This window comes from Mesoplodon bidens, assembly GCF_964165515.1.
Source record: "Mesoplodon bidens genome assembly, chromosome: 13".
In the NCBI taxonomy this organism is placed as follows: domain Eukaryota; kingdom Metazoa; phylum Chordata; class Mammalia; order Artiodactyla; family Ziphiidae; genus Mesoplodon; species Mesoplodon bidens.
In genome coordinates, this window is record NC_138169.1 from 87621500 (window position 1) to 87644258 (window position 22759).

The following is a 22759-nucleotide window of genomic DNA, read 5'->3' on the forward strand; positions in this document are numbered from 1 at the left end:
TATTTTTGTTTTTATTTCCATTTCTCTAGGAGGTGGATCTAAAAAGATCTTGCTGTGATTTATGTCAAAGAGTGTTCTGCCTATGTTTTCCTCTAAGAGTTTTATAGTGTCTGGTCTTACATTTAGGTCTCTAATCCATTATAAGTTTATTTTTGTGTATGGTGTTAGGGAGTGTTCTAATTTCATTCTTTTTCATGTAGCTGTCCAGTTTTCCCAGCACCACTTATTGAAGAGACTGTCTTTTCTTCATTGTATATCCTTGCCTCCTTTGTCATAGATTAGTTGACAATAGGTGCATGGGTTTATCTCTGGGCTTTCTATCTTGTTCCATTGATCTATGTTTCCATTTTTGTGCCAGTACCATATTGTCTTGATTGTAGCTTTGTAGCACAGTCTGAAGTCAGGGATTCTGATTCCTCCAGCTCTGTTTTTTTCCCTCAAGACTGCTTTGGTTATTCGGGGTCTTTTGTGTCTCCATACAAATTTTAAGATTTTTTTTTTTAGCTCCGTAAAAAATTCCATTGGTCATTTGATAGGGATTGTATTGAATCTGTAGATTGCTTTGGGTAGTACAGTCATTTTCACAATATTGATTCTTCTAATCCAAGAACACGGTATATCTCTCCATCTGTTGGTATTATCTTTAATTTCTTTCATCAGTGTCTTATAGTTTTCTGCATACAGGTCTTTTGTCTCCTTAGGTAGGTTTATTCCTAGGTATTTTATTCTTTTTGTTGCAATAGTAAATGGGAGTGTTTCTTTAATTTCTCTTTCAAATTTTTCATCATTAGTGTATAGGAATGTAAGAGATTTCTGTGCATTAATTTTGTATCCTGCAACTTTACCAAATTCATTGATTAGCTCTAGTAGTTTTCTGGTGGCGTCTTTAGGATTCTCTCTGTATAGTATCATGTCATCTGCAAACAGTGACAATTTTACTTCTTCTCTTCCAGTTTGTATTCCTTTTATTTCTTTTTCTTCTCTGATTGCCGTGGCTAGGACTTCCAAAACTATGTTGAATAATAGTGGTGAGAGTGGACATCCTTGTCTTGTTCCTGATCTTAGAGGAAATGCTTTCAGTTTTTCACCATTGAGATTGATATTTGCTGTGGGTTTGTCGTATATTTGCCTGGTTTACTTTTAATACATCTTCAGTTCTCAACTTAAAAAGTTACTCATAAAGCAAACCTTCCTGACCTTGAAGTTAAGTTTGAAAACAAAGTGATACAGTTCCAACGTACTACCAGGTTCTCATCTGTAGCACTTTGACTTATAGTCATTGAATTCATATTTTATAATTATTTGCTTTATAGTTATCTTGTCCCCCAACTATAAGTTTTATGAGGTTGTGGATTATGTTTTTTGTCACCAGGTTTTTCATAGTACCTACGGTGCCAGGAATATTGTGGGGTCCGTCTCTCTGTGTTTATTGACAACATTTTGATGCAGGTGTGGTTTTTTTTTGTTCGTTTGTTTGTTTTACTGAATATCTAGTTGTAGAATCCATAAAGGGTAAGTTTCAACATTAATTGGGGATCATTTTTTTCCTGGGCAGGTGTGGTGAAGAAATTGGGTTATTTTAGCACGTTTAAGAGCAGTTAAGATGATTGAGGAGACTGAGTTAGGAAGATGGAGTGACAGTTGTGGGCTGAGAGTCTGAGAAAAACAGAAGGCTCAAGGTGCTGGAGACTTCATAAGTAATGAAGATCAGAGAGGGTTACAAGAAAACAAAGTTATAGTCGAGAATAAGCATTGGAGCTTAGCATTTTGGGGCATATTGGCAGGGGAAGGATGACCCAGGTTTGGGCAATGGGACTAGTAAAGTCTGATGGAGATGAAATTCTTTAAACTAACATAATCTGGGAATCGTGAGGCTTCACAGACCCCTGAGATGTCCCCATTCATTACAGGAGTTGGGTACAGAAGGGGGTTTCAGTCTCCAGTGGATCGGGCATGAATGAAGTGAGTCTGAGGTGGGCTTGGGGTGGCTGGGAGGTTGGGAACATGCCAGCTCCCTCCTTCTCCCATAGTCCTCTCTGACCTTGGGGGATGTAGGGTCTGGAAGGATTAGAAGCTTCCATGTCCAAGGGCTGTAAGGAAGCAAGGCTTCAGGTAAATGCCAGGTTTCAGTCAAGGCAAGAAATGGAGAGATTCTTCTGCAAAAGTTCGAGGACAAAAGTGGCATTTGTTTACAATGTAAGGATGATACTGGGAGGTGTCACTGGGGTGTGTGTGTTGATTTTGAGAAGAACCAGGAATGAGAAAGTATAGATCCATAGAAGGATAAGAGGCTGGGGGTTTAGTTAAGGGGGAGTTCCCAATATTCATGGGCACAGAAATAGAGACATGAGGTCTGGTCAGAGGTAAAGAGCTTCACATCCTTAACTCTGGCTGAGGGGCTGCATGTGTCTGCGCGATGGAGAGTGCCAGCAAGTGTGATATCCGGACTTCTCCCCAGATTAACAAAGGGCAGGAGGCTCCCGCTGGGGCTGCAGTTCGGATGCTTTGGGGATGGCGGCAAGGGCTCTGGGCCAGGGTGCGTGGGGACACTGGCGAGCGCTGTATGGCCTGTGTTGGACGTGGCACACATCTGCTGAGTAAATGCACACAGAGTAATCATTTGCACAGGTGCTGTCAGGGCCCTAGTTTGACAGGGAGGGGAGAAGCTGGGTCTGATGTTGGAGAGAAGCTGAGCCAGCTTTCTCTTGGATGGACTCCCATTGCACCTGAGGCACCTGTGCTGTGCTTCTTATGTTCCATCCTTTCTGCTTCTGCCTGGTGCGTGCTCTGCATGGCACATCGGGCTGCCTTCTGCAGATACAGAAAATAACGAGAGCGATCAGATTCTTGCACTCGTTAATTAAGCTTACAGTGTAGAAGTGAAGAGAGACAGCAAGTCATTAATTATCCACACTGTGCTTTAATTAGAGTTGCGGTCTTCAAGCATTTCAGAATGGGACTGAATTGTGTCAGTTTGCTAGGCTCTTAGACTGTCTTCTCCGTGAGGTCTTCTGAATCCATTCTTTGGTCTAAACTTTGAACTAGTACCATAATATGCATTTGGCTTATTTATGAACTAAGCTTATTACTTAACTATGTTTCCTATTCATCATTTTTTTCATCATCATTTGTATTAGACTACAAATGTCCAAAGCTGGACAGTTACTAATTTAACTCTAGTCAGATCATGTTGGGTACAAATGAATGTTTAATAAATTATTTTGGACTTATTTCGATTTTTTTTTTTTTTTTTTTTTTTTTTTGCGGTACACGGACCTCTCACTGTTGTGGCCTCTCCCATTGAAGAGCACAGGCTCTGGACGCGCAGGCTCAGTGACCATGGCTCACGGGCCCAGCCGCTCCGTGGCATGTGGGATCTTCACAGACCAGGGCACGAACCTGTGTCCCCTGCATCGGCAGGCGGACTCTCAACCACTGCGCCACCAGGGAAGCCCGGCAGCAGCTTTTAAAGTAGGTAGATGGGGGCTTCCCTGGTGACGCAGTGGTTGAGAATCCACCTGCCAATGCAGGGGACCCAGGTTCGAGCCCTGGTCCAGGAAGATCCCACATGCGGTGGAGCAACTAAGCCTGTGTGCCATGACTACTGAGCCTGCACTCTAGAGCTTGTGAGCCACAACTACTGAGCCTGTACTCTAGAGCCCGCGAGCCACAACTGCTGAAGCCTAAGCACCACAACTACTGAAGCTTGTGCACCTAGACCCCACGCTCCGCAACAAGAAAATCCACTGCAATGAGAAGTCCGTGCACTGCAACAAAGAGTAGCCCCTGCTCGCCACAGCTAGAGAAAGCCCGCGCACAGCAAAAAAGATCCAACTCAGCCAATAAATAAAAATAAAATTAAATTAAATTAAAAAGTGGGTAGAAGGATACAGTTTTGTGGGGCTGCAATCATAATGCCTGGGGCCTCCAGACCTGGGGATCTGGAGGTGTCCCCTCCAGACAGTTGCACAAGTTGAGGTTTTGATGGGTCCTGTTGGTTGATGTGTTGTTCATATCTTTTCAGCACTCATTGAATTTTTGTCCGGTAGTTCTATCAGTTACTGAGGGGTGGGGGGTTGCGGAAGTCCCCAGGTACAACTGTGGGTTTGTTTATATCCGTTTGGCTCTACCGTTGCTCTACCAGCAATGAAGACCCAACACAGCCAATAAATAAATAAATAAATATTAAAAAATTTAAAAATTTAAAAATAAATAAGTAAGCATTCATGTGGTCGCCCTGTCCCACTTGGAAAGTTCAGGGACAATTTGGGTCTCAAGTAAAGGTTCTGTCCTGGCTTTCTGGGCTCTGTTATATCAACAGGCCTTCCTGGGTCACTTGCCTTAGGTCTTCAGATTTAGTAAATTAAGAACTAAATTTTGTTTAGTAAGGAGTTGAAAATCAATTTTTTTTTTCTCTTAGCAAACAGACTTGTCTGTTTTAGAGGCCATGCTTTTCTACCCAAGTGTAGCTGTTATGTTTTCTTTCTCTACAGGCCCTTTGATGTTAAAAATAAGGGTTATTTAAGGCTCTTAAAATGTATTTTTAACATTGTTATCTGCATGTAGCACTTTACTTAGTACCAATAATTATTCATTTGAACAACTTTTGCTCAGTCTCAGTTAACTGAGACCTACTCTTTGGATATAATAATCACTGCAGATACCTCCATCTAAATCCTCAAAATACGACTGGTTAGGCATGACACTTTTAGTTGATTGCCCAAAAGGGACACATTAGTTTTGACCCACTGAAGCTCTTCTGTCATCTTCTGTAGTGAGCATCACCCATTTTAAAGATGATTATCCATCACTGGGGATTTAATATGTGTCTACTGGGAAAGGGCAAAACTGTCTGGTCTGCTGGCAGAATCAACTGGACTTATGTAAAATTCCATGATGACACAGAGAATTCTGTAAAATACCTTGAGGTTTGGTACTGTTTAAATAATTTCTGTCCTCTTGTGTATTTATTTTATGAATGTATTAAACGTAAATCTTTCCTGTCTTTAGAATTATATTCTAATGCTTTTTGCTTTATTACAGCTTATTATAAAATTTCTATAATTGCACTAAATTTCATTTTAAAATTGATGTGGCAATTATTATATAAACAATGAAGCCCTGGATGAACTAATATATTCCCATCCCCCTTAAGAGTATTCAATGCTCGTCCTATTATTATTACTTCTAAGACAGTGCACTATTTTCTTATTGGGTAAAGGCACCGGGTCGATGTTCCTTGTTGCAGAATCAGAAAATGATTTCTGAAAGCAGCATGTGTGTCCTCGAAGCCCTAAACCAGAGTCCTAGGAGAAAAGCACTCCCAGGATAGTCGTATGGTCACTAATTCACAGCCTACTCCTCAAATCACCACCTGTCTTTGAAAACAGCAAACTCCAGGTCAGGCCACCATGAATTGGTAAAAGAGAGGTAGTATAAGAAAAGTTGCAACTCACAGCTAATCAGGTTTTAATTAATCCAAGCGAAGTCTTATTTCCTAAAATGTTCTAGTTTATTAGATTTAGCTCTTCCCTGAAAAAATAATTAATCTGAGAACTAATTGCCCTTATAGACCAATTGACTTAGGCTGTCTCCAATTAAATTAATCAAAATGAGCAGTGAGCCGCAGCAGTGGCAGAAAGATGGCTTGGTGATCTGGGCTGCATTGGGTCATCATGTAATTCTATAATACACAGAGATATTATAAATCACCTAACAGTATTTATGACCAGAAAAGTCATTAAGTCTTTTCATTTGTACTTGCACTAACTGGATAGTGCACTTCCATGCAGGTATACAGTGGAGACAGGAACATAATGCTTTTCCATTTGTGTCAGAATCAACTGTGCCAGCTATACTGAACACCATATCTCTTAAAAAAAAAAGAGCCGCTTTCCCCCTCTTACAGGCATTCTATGTTTAAACATTTCCTTAAATATGCTGACTGAGTCCTGGATTTGTTTCTGCTTCATCCAATTATTTGGTGAAAATCCAAAACTCTGCAAGGATTAATCCATAAATCTGGCTATCCACGTTGCCAAAGCAAAGATGATGTTTGCGTAATAATTCAGGGACTTAGACAATTTTAAATGCCAGACCAGTAGATCTTATTCTAAAAATATCCAAGGGCTTTTGTGAGTTATCGAGCTTACTTATAAAGGATGCCATAAGATGGGATTCATATATACTTTATAACTTATGTGATAAATGGATTAACATTGCTTAGCATTTATTGGTTCTTTCAATATAATGAAATAGTGTGGTTCTACTACAATATATCATTTTGCTGAGTCACATTGGTGCCCTGATCAGAGAGAATTGCTGGAAGTGTGAGAGGCAAATGGGAATTAAACCATTATTGTGGATTGTTTCACATAGTCATGGAAACTAAACTTGACGCGCTCAAAACAAAATTTATTTTCTCTCATTCTCACATTCCATCCTGTTTCCTCCATGGAGTCCTGATTTAGGTGGGAGGCATCAAAATGGAAGTTAAAATTCCCAAGACAGAACGTAAAATGCACTTTAAATTTTTTTTTATTGTTAACCTGCATTTAAAATTTTTTAAAATTTCTAATAGACTTTATTTTTCAGAGCTGTTTTGCTTTTACTGACAAATTGTGCAGAAAGTGCCAAGTTCCCATGCTCACCCTCCCCTGGCCCTGCAGTTCATCCTATTATTAACATCTTGTCCGTGGAGACCAGAAGCCTGCGGAAAACTGCCAGGGGAGAGCCAGACTGACATACTAGCTCACGGCTCCTCGGAGGGCCGTGCGTGGTGGAACCTTGGTCCCTGCAGAGGCCATCAGCTCCTCAACGCTCCCTGGGACTGTCCTTCTTCCTTCACTGCTTCCCCCTTTCTCAAATCCCACTCCTCTTGTCCTTTGCACGTGCTATTCTTCACGTGTTACTCTTCCTGCCTAGGACCCTGCACCCCTCTTCTCTTGCAGGGACCAGCCCCTCTCCAGCCCACACCCCTGGACGGACCACAGAAATGCAGGTCTCAGGTGAAAGATGATTTCCGCAGGGAATGGTTTCCTGATGTCTTCTCAGCAGCGTCCCTCTGTTTCGTGGTCTTGTGACAACTTGTACTTTTCCTTTGGAGAATTTATCACAATCCATGGAAACGGCCCGTGGGAGGGAGTCTCTCCTGTCTCCTGCTCTGTCCATCCTATCACAAAGCAGATGATCAATAATTATCTAACAAATGGGCAAACAGCCTTCAACCTGACTGCCTCCTGCCAGCCGTGTCCTCAGCAGGACCACACTCTCTACCACGGCCAGAACGGTGGGCGTAGGAGGCAGGTCTGTCCCCCTGCTCCCCGCGCCTGGATTCCTTGGGACATCTTTGCTGCCCTTTTCCGTGAGAGGCCCGGTGGCCGTCACCGTCTCCCCTGAACCCCCCGCCCCCGGTGTCCCCACTAGACTGGGTGGACCTTCTCATGCATCTGCAGGGCATTTCACTCCAGGTCTCTGGAAACTTAATTTCCAGGTGATCCTCTGTCGTTTGGCCTCTCTCTGCTGATGCTGTGCCGCAGCCACTGGGGTTGGCTGGTGCCAGGTGCTTTCTGAAAGCAGTTTACGTATCTTATTTCATTCTCATAACAGCTCTATGTGCTACGTGCTGTGTCACAATCCCAATTTCCCTGAGAAAACCCCTGGGAATAGGAAAATTCAGAAAGTTGAGGAAGGTCACTTTCTGGTTCCAGGCAGAGCTGAGATTTGAAATGAGCATCTGGACAGAGGAGAGATAGCAGAGGAGATACCTCTATTTTTATTCCACAGGATGGCTCCCCTTTAACCAGGGGTACAAATGAGAACGAGTAAATAATAGGATAATCATGACAAGGGCATAAACAGAAAAATTTAAATTCCAAGCAAAAGCAGCTGAGGAAATTATTTTTTGAAGAAAAGAAGTTTATATTTAAGAAAACACTTTTTTTTTTTTTTTTTTTGCAGTACATGGGCCCCTCACTGCTGTGGCCTCTCCCATTGCAGAGCACAGACTCCGGACGCGCAGGCTCAGCGGCCATGGCTCATGGGCCCAGCCGCTCCACGGAATGTGGGATCTTCCCGGGGCACGAACCCGTTTCCCCTGCACTGGCAGGCGGACTCTCAACCACTGCACCACCAGGGAAGCCCAGAAAACACTTATTTTTTAAATAGATTTATTTATTTATTTATTTTTGGCTGCACTGGGTCTTCCTTGCTGCACGGGCTTTCTCTAGTTGCAGCAAGCGGGGGCTACTCTTCGTTGCGGTGTGCGGGCTTCTCATTGCGGTGGCTTCTTTTGTTGCGGAGCTCGGGCTCTAGGCGCACAGGCTTCCGCAGTTGTGGCACACGGGCTCAGCAGTTGTGGCTTGCAGGCTCTAGGGCACAGACTCAGTAGTTGTGGCACACGGGCTTAGTTGCTCTGCAGCATGTGGGATCTTCCCGGACCAGGGCTCGAACCCGTGTCCCCTGTATTGGCAGGTGGATTCCTAGCCACTGAGCCACCAGGGAAGCCCCCAGAAAACACTTATTTAATAGAAGAATTATCCTGGGACCGTCAATTATGTCATGATAATTTCCCAAAGATAAGGTTGTTTATAACGCTGGTTTCCTAGCATAGAGGTTGGACCTCACAGCCTCATAAGGTCTCGTCCTGATTTGTGACTTTGCCAGCCAAACCCAAATTTCGTCATTCTTTTCCCATCCTAAAAGCTAACAACTAGCATATAGAATCCTAGTTTTCAGAGTGTATTCTCTAGATGTCGCTTAGGATGGAAACACCTGTCAACATCATACGGCTGGTAAGGGCACTTAACGGAAAGGTGCAGATGGGAGCATTCTGTGTTGTTAATCAATAAGTACACGTGCAGAGAGATTTTTCTCTGGCTTTAAACTGAACGAGACATGCCAGCAGCAGTTACCGTGGAAGCCAAAGTCACCTGTATCCCAAGCGTCCCCCCGACTTCCTTTGCGAAAAAACGGTTCTGGGTAAGAGTGTTTCACTTAACTTAACGTTCAAGGACATGTTAAGATTTAAAGGGCCCTGAAGCTTCTTTGGGTGGAAAAAAGGTTCTGGAGACCAGGTAGAGGTGGCCCCTGTTTCTGACAGGAAGCTGGTATGGGTTCTTATTACTGGGGGTGCGGGCCCAGCAGCGTGGAGGAGACTGTCCAGAGCAGGCAGTCCAAGCTGCAAAGTGGACACATGGCTGCAAAATCAATGCAACCATTGAAAATCAATATTGCAGCATGCAAACCCCATAGTTAAACACCGCAAATGCACACAAACCAAATTGCTGGTTGAGGAGAAAATTAGAGAAGTGATCATCTCCTATTTTTTCTAAAGGGTTTGAGTCCAATGTCTGATTCCAAGACAGTCTTGTCTTCTTTGACGTCATGTCATCTCGCTCAGGACATACAATTCAGTGCCTCCACAGCGAATCCTACAAGCTGAAGTGAATCACCAACCAGGTTCCCATAAACATTTAAAAAGTCATAATCTCCATTTTTAAATTTCCTTCCTTCCCTCCCTCCTCCCTCCCTCCCTCCCTCCTTCCTTCCCTCCCTCCCTCCCTCCTTCCTTCCCTCCCTCCCTCCTTCCTTCCTTCCTCCCTCCCTCCTCCCTCCCTCCCTCCCTCCTTCCCTCCCTCTCTCCTTCCTCCCTCCCTCCTTCCTTCCCTCCCTCCTTCCCTCCCTCCCTCCCTCCTTCCTTCCTTCCTCCCTCCCTCCCTCCCTCCCTCCTTCCCTCCCTTCCTCCCTCCCTCCTTCCTTCCCTCCCTCCCTCCTTCCTTCCTTCCTCCCTGCCTCCTCCCTCCCTCCCTCCCTCCCTCCTTCCCTCCCTCCTTCCCTCCCTCCCTCCCTCCTTCCTTCCTTCCTCCCTCCCTCTTTCCTCCCTCCCTCCCTTCCTTCCTCCCTCCCTCCCTCTCTCCCTCCTTCCTCCCTCCCTCCTTCCTCCCTCCCTCCCTTCCTTCCTCCCTCCCGCCCTCCCTTCTTCCTTCCTTCCTTCCTCCCTCCCTCCCTCCTTCCCTCCCTCCCTACTTCCTTCCCTCCCTCCCTCCCTCCCTCCTTCCCTCCCTCCCTCCTTCCTTCCCTCCCTCCTTCCCTCCCTCCCTCCTTCCTCCCTCCCTCTCTTCCTTCCTCCCTCCCTCCCTCCCTCCTTCCTCCCTCCCTCCCTTCCTCCCTCCCTCCCTCCCTCTTTCCCTCCCTCCCTTCCTTCCTTCCTTCCTAGGGCTGTGTTTCTCGTGGCCTCCCTATCCTTCAGTCCTCAGCTGACTTCACTATTTCTGTGAAATCATAGCTCTTACGATCACATGAACATATTTCTTTATTTGTTATTTTTCCCCTTGACATTTAAAAAAGACTTGTGAGAACCTCGATTGCTTCTTAGCCTTGATTTTAGCCGAGTTGCCAGATTTCTGGTGAAGGATTTGTTTTGCTGTGTTTTTCTCCGGGTTTCATGTTTTATTCTCCACCCTCAATAAACAGCTCAGAAGCAGACTGGACAGTCACAGCTCAGCCTGGGAGGGAAGGACCAAGACAGGCGTGGTGGAGACAGAGAGCAAGGGAGAATTCTGAGATTCTCTGCTTCTAACTTTCTCGGGAGAGTCCCACAGTTTCTTCATGCGTCTGCCTCGGGTCAGGAAGGTTAACTGTGAACAAAAGAACAAGGATGGGGCCGCAGCCTTCCCTCCAGCCTCTGCCCGTCGCCAGCCTGGCCCAGGGAGCCTGGGGGAGGGGGTGTGCACACAGAGAACGCCCCCCTCAGTGATGATCCCCACTTACCTTTACTGACAGCCATTCTAGTCTTAGTTTGCATTTTTTAAAGCCTTGATATAACAAGGAGTGGTGTCCTCATTTTATATTAAACACAAATCACTTTACTGAACCCCTGGCACCCACCTACATGTCTTTCATTTGATTTAGTTAGACTTCCACTTCATGAAAAAGACTGACATTGTGAATTTGCTTGAAGAGGTAGAATAGTAGCATCAGGACAGAGTAGGAACTGGCTCTGAATTAATTTTGAAATGTGCTGTCTTCATAAACTGTTTTTAATTTATTTGAAAGGCTCTCATATTTTCAGGTGTATTTTACCTTTAATAATGGAGTTACTAGGACAACATACGTCTTATGAGGACGCTCACTGTTCGGTTTTCAGCCATGTAAGTGCAGACTGATCAATGATACCTTTATTTTTCAAAATGAATTTAAATTATATGAAATCTACCAAACCATTGATTATAAATCCTGAGATGAACTCCAGGGTAAATTTTCTTTTTCTTTTCTCTAGGCCTCTATATTACAATGATTTTTTTAAATTGAAGTATAATTAATTTACAATATTGTGTTAGTTTCAGGTATACAGCAAAGAAATTCAGTTATCTATATACAGACATATTTTTTTTCAGATTCTTTTACCCTTATAGGTTATTAAAAAATACTGAGTAGAGTTCCCTGTGCTACACAGTAGGTGCTTGTTGGTTATCTGTTTTCTATGCAGCAGTGTGTATCTGCTGATCCTAAACTCCTAATTTATACACCTTCTTCCCCCTTTGGTAACCATAAGTTTGTTTTCTATGTCTGTGGGTCTATTTCTGTTTTGTAAATAAGTTCATTTGTGTCATTGTTGTAGACAATGTGTTGTATAAGCACAATGATATGATACTTGTCTTTGTCTGGCTTACTTCACTTAGTATGATCATCTCCAGGTCCATCCATGTTGCTGCAAGGAAATTACCATCAATTTTGAAGTCCTCTGACACTCTCCCTTCCTATGTAACCACAAGCCTAAACTATCTTCCTTTGGCTTCTCTTTATGGTATATTTAAACATATTTTTTAACAAAAAGAAAACAAAAAGCTAATTGTTAATTACTGTAGTTAATCCATTTTCTGCACAGTGCTCCATCCCAGCTGGATGTGCCTTTTGTCCTGAGTTTTGCTCTCCTGGGCTTCTCTGGGCCCACCTCCTGGTGCACGTGAGCAAAACTTTCTATATTTTGTACCTGGGAGTCAGATCTCCGCTCGTGGGCTGTGAACATTTGCAGCTTCACTGTACTAACCCACTGACATACACGCTGCTTTTACAGATTTGCACACCCACCAGATATGAGCTTTGCTTTCTCCGTATTTCTCCCCATTTTAATTGCTGCCTACCGTTTTTTGTTTGTTTGTTTGTTTGTTTGCGGTACGCGGGCCTCTCACTGTTGTGGCCTCTCCCGTTGCGGAGCACAGGCTATGGAAGTGCAGGCTCAGCGGCCATGGCTCACGGGCCCAGCCGCTCCGCGGCATGTGGGATCCTCCCAGACTGGGGTACAAGCCCGTGTCCCCTGCATCGGCAGGCGGACTCTCAACCACTGCGCCACCAGGGAAGCCCCGCTGCCCATCTTTTGAGTGGCAAACTGAGTTTGAAAATATTAAAAAATTTTAAAACAGATACTACATTAGTAACACATTCGTGTGACGCTTAGATCAAAATAACATTCTAAAAAATATACTAAAAATTACTCATTGTTTTTCTGGAACTTAAATTAAACTTGGTATCTCGTATTTTATCTGACAATCCCAAATGCAAACATTATCATATGCTAAATTTCTGACTGTGTTACCGAATCTCTGATCTATTTCACATTTCCTATTCTGGTCCTTTGTTGGCTGTCTGTGTACCCGACGGACACGTTTTCATCATCCTGCTATTTTATGTTCTATTTTAATGTCCGGTAGGAACAGTCACCCCTCAGTCTCCCGCCCACACCCCTCGTGAGAGTTCTCCAGCTTTCACTTATTTATTTTTCCACGTAAAGTGTAGAATCAGAAATTAAAATAAAGCCCTAGAGGTACGTGTATTAGGATCTTGTTAAATGCATCCAATTATTCAGGAAGGACTGGCATTGTGATGATGTGGAATCTCATGTCTGAGAACAGGGTTTGTCCTTCTCTGTGTTTAGATCTACTTTCATGTCTTTGATGATTTTCTAAACTTCTATTAATGTGTTTTCCCCCCAATTTTGGTTAGGATCATCCCGAGGTACTTTTTCCTTTTCTTTTTTGCTGTTTTTGTCAGCAGCAGCATCTCTTCCATGGCACCTTCTATGATGTTATGGTTCTAATTGATTGTCCCAAGCGGTAAATAAAGCATATTGATTTCTGTGTTTTCCTTCTGTCTTGCAGCCTTATGGATTCACTTATTCTTTGTAGTTGTTTTTCAGTGGATTCTTTTGGATAGTGTTTGCATAAATATCATCCGCAAAGGGGTACATTTACTTCTGATTTTCTGATTTTTGTCCATCCACGTTCTTTCTATGCCTAATTGCTTTAGTAAATGCTTGCAGTAAATATTAATGGGGATGGTGGCTGCCCTTGCCTTTTTCCTGGGTTGAGTGGAAATATTTCCTTTGATTCCATGGGAAGTCTCTGGCTTTTAAGTTGTTGCATATATATGAAAGTGGAATTCAATAGTTCCTTTGATATTTATTTTTTTTTTAATCAAGAAATGTTGTGTTGGGCCTCCCTGGTGGCGCAGTGGTTGAGAGTCCGCCTGCCGATGCAGGGGATACGGGTTCGTGCCCCGGTCCGGGAGGATCCCATATGCCGCGGAGCGGCTGGGCCCGTGAGCCATGGCCGCTGAGCCTGCGCATCCGGAGCCTGTGCTCCGCAAGGGGAGAGGCCACAACAGTGAGAGGCCCGCGTACCAAAAAAAAAAAAAAGAAATGTTGTGTTTTGTCAAAAGCCTTTTCAACCTCAACAGGGATGATCCTATACTTTTTGTCCTTAGTTCTAATATAAGTGATGCAGCAAGATTGCTAGTGCTCCCTGCATCCCTAGAATAAACTCCTTTTGATCAGGACACAATTTTCTTTAAAGCACTTGAGGATGCTACTCGCCACTGTGACAACCGGGTCCTGTGGACGGGCAGCATCACAGCTCCACACAGTTCAAGGGCTCCTGTGATGGCACTCCTCCCCTGGGACCCCTAGAACCCGACCAGGTTCCAGAGGTCTCTGCCCTCTCTCTTTTTCAGAAAGTGCGTTATTACTGCTGCTTTCTGGTAGCAGCCAAGGCCCACAGGCATCTTCTCTCCCCTCTTCCCTCTGGATCTTGACCCGATGAAGGGATCCCGTCCTCAGAGACTCCCTGGAGGTACCGCTCTCCGGGTGCATGTGGTCTTGAGAATTTCGGAAATCCCCTGCCCCTTCTTGACCCCCGTTGCAGTGTCCCCAGGCTTCCTTGGGGATTTATGAACACACACTTGGTCTCTTTGTTTTTGGTAGCTCTTAATGCGTATGTAATTTAGAGTTTACCCAAACTCTAACTCTAGAGTTAGAGAGTTTATGTCTTTTAAGTTTCACGATGCTGGGTTGTTGGGTTTCCCCCTGTGCCCGCCTTGCTGCTCTGTGAGGCGAGAGAAGTGAGTGGATTCTTCACGATGCCTCCCCCGTGTTTCTGGGGGAGCCACTGAGACGGCCTTTCCAGGGAGGCCTCTCTGGTGATGTGTTGAGTGCCTGTGTCAGGGGGTGGGTGGAGGCTGCCGCATCCTCCCCAGGCTGGCGGGAGGCTGTTCAAGGCTGCTGTCTGAGTGTGTGAGCCCTGGGAGAGGCCAGGACACTTCTGCCCTCCCTGAGAGGCAAGGAGAGGGCTCTGGGGGGAGACGGTGGGGCCAGCTGGCTCCCAGTGGGCTGGCGGGTCGGCCCCTTTTCTGATCACATTGACCCTCACACGTACCTGCCTCGCATGCTCAGCTCTCTTCTGGATTAGAATTCCGTAGCTTACCGCTTAATCTTCATCAGTCACGCTCCCCAATCACAGCTCCCCACTACCTGCCTTCCGAATCCTGCTTCTTCGCTCCTACAATTTTGTGAGATCCGTTAATTCTGTTACTCTGGTTGGTTTCAGAGAACTATCTCCTCAAGTACTCATGAGGCAAATATCTACTTTTGTACGATTTGAAAGGGATTTGGGTTTTCCCCTTGGCTAGGCAAACACATTAAGTTGTATTTTTCTTATGAACGACTGAGACTTGGGTTCACGTGATGCTCTAGTTCTCCTGGGTTGTGCGGTGCAGCTCACACACTACACACGCTGGTGACGACGCACAGTGTGGTCTAAATGTCAAAGTCATCCCGCCGTGGGTGTCAGGGCCTCTCTCGTTACCGATTCCTGGCTGAACCTGTGAGAGTAGTCATTTTCAATCTGTGATTCCCAGTGTGTCGTCCAGCAGGGCTCAGAATATTGTCCTCATAACACGCCTCATTAGGACTGAAGGGAACATTTTCATCTTCTCTGTACTATTGAGTTGGAGTTATTTATCTGCACAGTTTTTGTGTTAGATTCATCAAGATTCAAACTGTGTTGTGAATAGAACTTAGGCAGGCAGAATGAAAAAGAGAAGATGGCACTTCTTTTTTCCTTCTTTTTTTTCTGCATAAAGAGGTAATTATATAAAATTTGAAGTGAGATTTTTATTCATTGTCATTTGCCTAACTTTACAGCATGGTACCCATAGTAATAGGACAAGGTCTACTGCAAAGTGCATATTTGGCAAATTCCAGTGTTTCTGACAAGATCAAGACACCTTTATATAGTTTTCCAGAAAACTTACTGATTTCTTTAACTTAGATGTTCACTTTATATTAGTTTTATTTCTGTTTATATTCAGTGTTATAGGGGAACCTCCATGTTGTGTCACATTCTGTGTTATAAGTGGCTCTAGGAAGAAAGAATGCTCATTTCTCCTGAGTGCTAAGCTGTCCCAGACACCAAATTAGATAAATCAGAGAAAGAGTACAGAAAACCTGAACATATGTGGTAACAAACAGTCATCATTTGTACGTTATTACATGCTAACCTTTTAGATAATAAACATTTTATTTATCAAAGTATTTAACAAATTTTTGGAATATGAATTAATTCTTTTTACATAGTAAGATATACAGGTTGGATTAAAGATGTAATTAATAGTAATGGGATGAAAGGTCAAACTTAAACAATGATTCATAATAATAAAATACTTTTTAGTAACCTTGAAATAATACTTAAATGTGACATAGCTGTAGAACAGGAATCATGCACTTTTATGCTCACATGCCATTAAATGACCTTATAAGCTGGTGTTTCTGGAAGGGACCTAAGAGGTCCTCTAGCTCAAGAGTCTAGCTGATAAAGGAACACCAAGGTTCCTGGGAGCTCATCCATTCTCGGATAGAGCATTTCCAATTACAGAGCCGTCCGTCTCGGTCTTCAAAGCCAGCAGGCTCTACTGAGCGGCTCTAAGGTGTAGACAGTTATCACACCTCATTATGGTTTTGATCTGCACATGAGTCCATTTAAAAAGTTTATTTCTTATGTTGCCACTGATGCTAGTGCTTCTAAGAGAGACCCTGTGAGTGCACATAGAAGGCATTACCTAACCTCGCTCTGGGAACCAAAGAGCACCTTGCAAATATCGGCTTGTTTGATACACTTCCGAGGTCTGTGTTATTCCTATTTCAAAGGTCGAGACATAAATGATAAGAAATACATTCAGAGTTTCTTCATTTCATACTAAGAGTGAATGAGACCAGAACATCCAGATGAAAAATGAAAGCACATTTTCCCCCAATTTCCGTAAACAACCCAGTTTACAGACTAGCACCATCTGGGTTGTTCTAAAACCAGTATCCGTATTTGAAGTAAAGAAAGACGCTCAGCTTCCCTTCTTGATGAACAAATCCTCAGTTATAATGATGGCTGAGAAACCTATTCATCTTTTTTTGAGCACCAACTAAAGCAGTAACGTGAGGATGAATTCCATAAGGAGTGCCTGAAGGATGCATCTGACAACTGATTTCACAAGTCTGCTGTCTTGATTTCCATCATCAGGATGAGGAGGTCTCCCCTCCTGCAAAGGGCAAGGGAAGGAAACCAGGGTGGATCCAAGTTTGAAAGCAAAGGAAAGCTATTTAGTGATGCCTGTTCCCTTCGGAGATTCACAGAAGGTTAAAGTGTTTATGTTGTTAATACTTGAATTTATAAATAACTAGTCTGCATGCAGAGTTTGCTGTGGGCACAGTCTTAATGAGGACACAGTGTGGCATGTTGATTGTGTTTCCTGCTTTCCTCCCTTTCTTCCGTGCTCTGGTACCCTCACATCCACAACGCAGGGTCCCCGGTGAGGCCTGTGGCTGGTCTTACTCCTCCCAGGCTCCATTCCGTGCTAATATGAAAATGGGTTTCGTTAGTCAAGGCCCTAGAATGTATATCTGTAGACAGATGGGGAACTGTGCAGAGGACACCTTAAACCCACAGAGAAATTCTCGCAGTGGGATGTGGCCAGCACAGCACCTCAAATGGCGGGGAGGCTTTCTGAGCCCCAAGTGCTAATGACCGGCCGGCAGTTCTAAGCTGCCTTCTTGCAATGCGTCCACGTCTAGTGCTGGTATCAGCACATGAACTTGAGCGTGACTCGATTTTCAAATTTTCCTCACTCTTACTGATGCCATGGGAACAAGAGAAAATTGGTGTTTGCTTTCAGCATATCATTACTTTCCTCATGTGTGCATATGTTTTTAGACACGGGTTTTTTTTTTTTTTGAGGTTTCTTAACATTTTTTTTGCCTTTGAATTAATTAATTTATTCTCAATTGAAATGTAGTTGATTTACAATGTTGTGTTCATTTCTGCTATATGGCAAAAGTATTCAGTTATACATATATATACCTTCTCTTTTATATTCTTTTCCATTATGGTTTATCACAGGATATTGAATATAAGTCCCTGTGCTATACAGGAGGACCTTGTGGTTTTTCTATCCTATGTACACCAGTTTGCATCTGCTAACCCCAAACTCCCAATCCATCCCCCCCCGCCACCAGCAACCCCAAGTCTATTCTCTGTGTCTGTGAGTCTGTTTCTGTTTCCTAGATAAGTTCATTTGTTAGACACGGGATTCTGATGTGTCTTTGCAGACACTATGCCGTGAATGTGGTCGTAATTGGGAACAGCAGGTAGAGGCACAGCCCTGGGAAGACTCGCTTGCTCATCAGCCTGAAAATGTCCCTTCTCCTCAGATTGCTGGCACCCGAGGAAACCCCTCGTCTGGATGAACTTGAGTAGTTGACCATTTGTAACATCTCTAATCAATGTGTAAAGAACAGTAAAGCATGTGTTTATCAGCCATGGCTGACCTCATCTCCTGACTGATATTAGAAAATCATCTTCAATCCCCATAGAGGTCCTAAGCATCTCTGAATACAAAGTCCTGATTACACAGATTCAGAGGGTCATATTTTAAAGTGATTTTTCAGACATTCTGGTGTCACAATTTCTCTGTCCTTTAAATTCTCAGGCCTACTCAGCTGGCCAACCTATGAAATGAAAATGAAAAAGTTGAAGTTGAATTCTTGACTATCTACTCTATTTAATATCTGTATTGGGGCCTGTTTTTAAGACCCTGTTTTGCAGACTTATATAAGAACAGAAAAAGGGGTCTTTTACCCAAGGATCTTGTGGTATATTTAGGTAAATAAGGCATAAACTTATGAAACATTGAGAAGACAGGCCCTGTAAAGGAATATGCAGTGATGAGGAAGACTCAGCACATGGAATCCAAGGCTTGAATTCAGACAGAGGCTGAAATGTTCTGTCACTTGTTCTCCATCCTGATGGAGGAAGTCTATCTCAGGTGGTAGGATGGACCAGGGGCCCACAGGATGATGGAGGGAGGACCAGGAGAGTACAGACAGGTTGAAGGCCCAGATGGTTCCACTTATCCAGCTCAGGGCGCGTCCGGCTGTCTGGTCTAAGGGGACACGTTGGAAACACTTTACAGGTGATCCTCTATTGATGCATCTACATCTATTATAAAACACAGAGCCGCGCATAAGTGAGCACTTCAGTGAGGTGGGCCTGTTTTATCCAACAGGATGTGCTCTGTCTTTCTCAGCCCTTTCTAATTGTGAGTATAAAATCTGACAAACTGCAACAATTCAGGTTCTCTGTAGCAATACGGTTGGTCACCTGGGTAAATCTTTTCCCTTTGTGGATGGAAGCCCCCGCATGCAGGTTGGAGAGTTAGGCTCCAACTTCTCCATGAGGGCAATCGACAGAAATCTTCTGCCACGGAATCTATCTGTTCTCTCCCAGGGGTTGATTTATCCAAGAATTCATTTATTCTCTATGGACGCATGGATATTTATGTTATCCGATGGATTATACTACAGTATGGTTATATTCCAGGACTATTTTATATAATTATTGCTCTAATTGGCTCTGGCCACTGGGAGCTCTTTCAATTGGCTCCTGTGTCCTGTGACATATCTTCACCATATTCGGGAGTTTTGTTTTTGTTTGTTTGCTCATTTTTGTTGAGCACTTCCCTACTTCCTACAAGATACCTGTGGCTTATCTGGCCAATTTCCTGCCCCAGTCCTAGAACCAGTCACTTCTTCCAGGAGTGCTGGCTCTTTTTATTGGAAAATGGTGTTAGAAACCAAGCCCTGGGTACCAGGTGTGCTCACTGGAGGTGTTGCTTCCAGTCCTTCTCAGCTGACACAGCAAGGGGAGACCTGCAAGTAAACCAACGAGCATACACACTTACCTATAACCATTTCTACTGGCTGCATCTGTATCTGTGTCAAGGTAAATGTGTTCACTGAGGTCTCTGTCTCTAATCCAGCACCACACGGATAATTCTGGCCTCATCCCCTTGCTAATCTGTAACCTCCCTCCGACAGGACAGGGAGAGCCTTGATCTCATCTCTGCCGTGTATGAACTCCCTTGTTCAGCCCCAGTGTGCACGCGTGGCTGGTTCAGAATTATTAACCTGCATCCCTGTGGAAACCAGCTGTCCACTAGAGTCGGTGTCTGTGTGCAGAACACTTATCTGTAGTCTTACGGACGCTGCTCATTTCCAAATTGACTTAGGTCAGCACTTTGTCCCAGTGCCTTTGATGAGGCTGTTTCATACATTTGTGACACGTTTAGATTCTTTTCGCAACACCAAGCTGCCCTGATTACTTAAAGCGTGTTCTTCTAAACAAGTTGTAGTCTGGTCTTGTTTTCTCTACTTCTTCCTTCTCTAATGCTCTTTTTTTTTTCTTTATGCAGATGCAAGTTTCTGACTGATAGTATTTTCCTTCTGTCTGAAGAACTGTCATTTCTTGCAGAAGCAGGTCTGCAGGCAATGATTTCCTGTGGGTTTTGTGTGTGTGTGTGTGTGCGTGTGTGTGATCAGAGAAAGTCTTTTTCCCCTTCAGTTTGAAGGATAGTTTTATTCCACATAGAATTATAGGTTTGACGCTTCTTTTTTTTCTTTCAACACTTTAAATATTTCACTCTACTTTCTCCTTACTTAAACAGTTTCTAATGAGAAGTCTAGTGTAATTTTTATCCTGTTTCCTCTAGAGTTGAGATTTGTCCTCCCTCTGACTGTTTCAAGATTCTCTCTTTGTCTTCGGTTTTTTGCAATTTGAATACAATATGCCTATATATGGAATCTAGAAAAATGGTACAGATGAACTGGTTTCCAAGGCAGAAATAGAGACATAGATGTAGAGAACAAACGTATGGACACCAAGGGGGAAAGTGGCGGGGGCGTGGGGGGTGGTGTGATGAATTGGGCGATTGGGATTGACATGTACACACTAACATGAACAAAATAGATAACTAATAAGAACCTGCTGTGTAGCACAGGGAACTCTGTTTCACTTCACTGTTCAGTAGAAACTAACACAACATTGTAAAACAACTATACCCCAATAATAATAATAATAAAATACAATATGCCTAGTGTGTGAGGTTTTTATGTGTCTGTTTTTTAGTCTTGCTTTGTGTTTTCCAAGATTCCTGGGTCTGTGGTTTGGTGTTTGCTATTAATTTTGGGAAGATTTTGGCCATTATTAATTCAAACATTTCTTTGCTCAGTTCTTTCTTTCTTATTCTCTTGGTATCCCAACTCTGTCTGTCTCACATCCACAGGTCTTGTGTATTCTGTGCTGTGTCTGTTATCTTTTTTGCTTTGTGGTTCAGTTTGGAGAGTGTCTCTCGCCCTATCTGCAATCTCGCTGAGTTGACCTCTGCTGTGTCGGTCTACTCGTGAGCCCCCTAAGCTTTCTTCATTTCTCTCACTGAGTTTGGCTTCTCACGTTTTATTTTGATTCTTCCCTAGAGCTCCACTTTCTCTGCCGACAGCACCCATCTGCTGTTGCCTGTGGTCTACTTTTTCCATCAGAGCTCTTAACGTACTAATCATAGTTCCTTTGAATTCCTTGTTCTACAATTCCAACGTCTGTGCCATGTCTGAGTCTAGTTGTGATGTTTACTCACCTCTTGCCTCTTGGCATGCCTTGTATTGTTTTGTGAAAGCCAGACGTGTTGTATTGTGTAATAAGAACCGGGGCAAACAGGCCTCAGTGTGAGGGTTTATGTGACTCTGTGTTGGAGTTCTGCATCCTTGATGTTTGCTGTCACTCTAGGTATCAGAGACCCCAGGGTCCCCCAGTTCCCCGTCTTTCCTGCCCTCTGGACTGCAGGGTCCTCCAGGCACTCCTCTGCCGGCAGAGTCTGAGTCCTGGGATCTTTCAGCTGGGATCCACTCCCAGGAGCCCTGCTGGTGTGGAGGTAGGTGTGGCGTGTCCCATATCCATCCAGTTACAGGTCCTGTTAGAGCCTGCTTCCTGGGGCCGTGGCTTTCATGAGTGTTTCTCCAAAGCTGCAGTGTTTTGTCCTCCTGCCCCAAGTGCATCCCTGGCTGCCGTGTTCCCAGCCTGTTCCCTTGACTCCCTCACCACGTTGACTGTGTTTAAGACACATACCTGTTCCCCTTTAGGAGAGACAGGAAGGCTAGGGGGCTCTGGGTGAGGGGAGCGCCACCCCCCAGCTGGTATAAGGCTGACACTCTCCTCCCTGTGGAGTGGCCCTTGTGGTGGAGAAGGTTGTGGGTGTGATACAGCATCACTGACCTTCCCCTCCCACTGCCAAGTACAGGAGGGGATATTTACTGTGAAAACTTGGTGGGGCTCTGGGTGCAAAAGCACAAAAGGGTGAGGTCCCCTAGGTGTGCAGACCCTCGGGCTTCTTGTTTTCATTCAGTGCCCTTTCACTCTCCAGCACTTCTTCAAAATGACCATTTTATGTTGACGCTCCAGAGGCTTCTGCTCTAGGTCAGCACATGTCACCTGTGATGCTGGATGAACCCATCTCTCCAGATTTCTGGGTATGATTTGTCCTGACCTCAGTTCTCAGTTGCTAAGGAAAGAGTTTCAGTTTCTCCAGTTGTTTTCTTAGTGTAGGGTTGGGAGTGGAGACTGACGAGCTCTCTACATATCAGAGCTGCAGAATTCTTATTTAAGTTGTGTTTAGGTTTTGCTTTTAGGATTATGTTAGCCTTATAAAAGGAACAGAAAAGGTTCCCAATTTTTCCAAGAGATAAATCCAATTTTGCTTTTGAAGTTGATCTTTAAACTTGAAGTTATGAGGTTATGACCTTAGAAATAATAACACAAGTTTTGGTTATTTGTTGTAATAACATATTCTGATTTGATGATAGGAACTCTAAAATAATCCCACAGTAGATTTAACTGAGGTTTTTCCAATCTACCCTGGATCTCATTTTGTGTTCTAATTTTCTGATAAACTTTTAAATTTTAAAATATTTTTTTAAAATAAATTTATTTGTTTTTATTTTTGGCTGTGTTGGGTCTTTGTTGCTGTGCGTGGGCTTTCTCTAGTTGCAGCGAGCAGGGGCTACTCTTCATTGTGGTGTGTGGCCTTCTCATTGTCATGGCTTCTCTTGTTG